The following is a 1,825-nucleotide window of genomic DNA, read 5'->3' as shown; positions in this document are numbered from 1 at the left end:
GTTGTGCACGCATACACAGGTCGCTGTCACGAGAGGGCAGCGAGCGCAACTCGAGCACGTAGATTGTGTTATCAGACAGGCACACGCGCTCACCTCTGCGCAACACTTGAGACTACACTCATAATGTAGAAGTAACCGCGCATAAATACTTAATTTAACACACTCTTCATTCTCACGAGGACTCCAGTTAAATATTTATTTATTTATTTATTTTTTTTAAGTTAGTCTCTTTTGCATATACCTGAAAGTCTTGGTTACAAAAAGTTAGTTAATATTTCCACCATAACTTCCCAGGACAAAATTATACAGTTCATGTTGTCACCCTATATGGGGTAAATTGTGACGTTGGGATAGGCTTTTCAGCTAGATTTAAAGAGTCATGTCAATTATGAAAGACAAAACTGAAAATGGTCAATAAATAAATAGTTTTGGACAACAGAAACTAATTAATAAAACTAACTAATAAAATGGTTAATATGGTAACGTTACAACTAGGGTTGGCACCCGTCCCGTATTTAAAGATAAAACGATGGGACGCGATTTGTCTCGTTTTTAATCTGGTCAGATGGCGTCACGGTGAAATCGTTCCAGATCGCCAATTTAACATTGATAAGTTGGATACGGTAGGTAAGGGACCGTCGGAAAAGTCCACACATTGTGCTAACACGTGCTAATACTGTGGAGGGTGTGGTAAGGGACCGTCGGAAAAGTCCACAAATGGTGGTAAAACTGTTGAGTTTTTTCTATATAAATGTTCAGTAAGACCAAACAATGTATGAATACAATCATAAAGACAAATACAGGTGAAGAAAATAAATAAATAAAAGAAATACAATTTATAAAGAAATGTAAAAAAATATGGATAAACCATGCAAAATGTATACATAAATAAGATAAACACAAATAATCAAAAAATAAAACACACACATTTTTAACATATAAATAATGTATATATATATTGTTTTAAATATATAAAAGTCATGGGTCAGGAAAGTTCTCATTTTAGCATATAATAAAGGATATACAATTTTTATTAATAACAAATATTAACTCAACACATTTATTGCTAAAAATGTGGATGTGGTTAGGGGCCAACTTCAAAAGTGGCAACCCTAATTACAACATACTTTAAACAACATGACAACTTGCCCCGACCTCATATTTATGAAAAACACCCATGTCCTGAGCTCACTGGTTCAGCCTTTCAGTTTTACACTACTTTCATTCCAGTTTAAGCTTGCCTGAATATATGCAAGCATGGCTTTAATGAGCTCAGCTGTTAACCCAAGAGCTATTATGAAAACATAATGATATTGTAATTTTAGCTTGGAGGATAGGCCTACAGTTAAAAATGTAAAACAGTTTTGAGCTAGGTTTGAAACCAACATACAAACTCACTTCTAGAGCAAACAAGCTTTTGTCTAATTGCATGTTTGACTCAAAACCTTAGTTACTGAGATAAAACCCATTTTTATTTTTTTACATTTTTTTATCATAACTTAAAATGAATAGTTAGAATAACTGCCCTGGAAACTCAATTATCTAAGTTTTTGTTGGCTGAACTTGTGATAAGTTATTGAAAAATATGTAAGTCAAGAGAACAAAGCACATCACGCTCACGTTTTTGGATTCCCAGCATACACTGCGGCATGAATAAATTATGCAAATTCCAATGTTACTGTCTTTTTTTCTTTCTTTTTATCCCCTTTTTCTCCCAATTTGAAATGCCCGATTCCCACTACTTAGTAGGTCATCGTGGTGGCACAGTTACTCACCTCAATCAGGGTGGCGGAGGACAAGTCTCAGTTGCCTCTGCTTCTGAGAC

The sequence above is a fragment of the Myxocyprinus asiaticus genome, chromosome 42 (genome assembly GCF_019703515.2).
Source record: "Myxocyprinus asiaticus isolate MX2 ecotype Aquarium Trade chromosome 42, UBuf_Myxa_2, whole genome shotgun sequence".
Lineage (NCBI taxonomy): Eukaryota > Metazoa > Chordata > Actinopteri > Cypriniformes > Catostomidae > Myxocyprinus > Myxocyprinus asiaticus.
Note: the sequence above shows the minus strand (reverse complement) of the source record.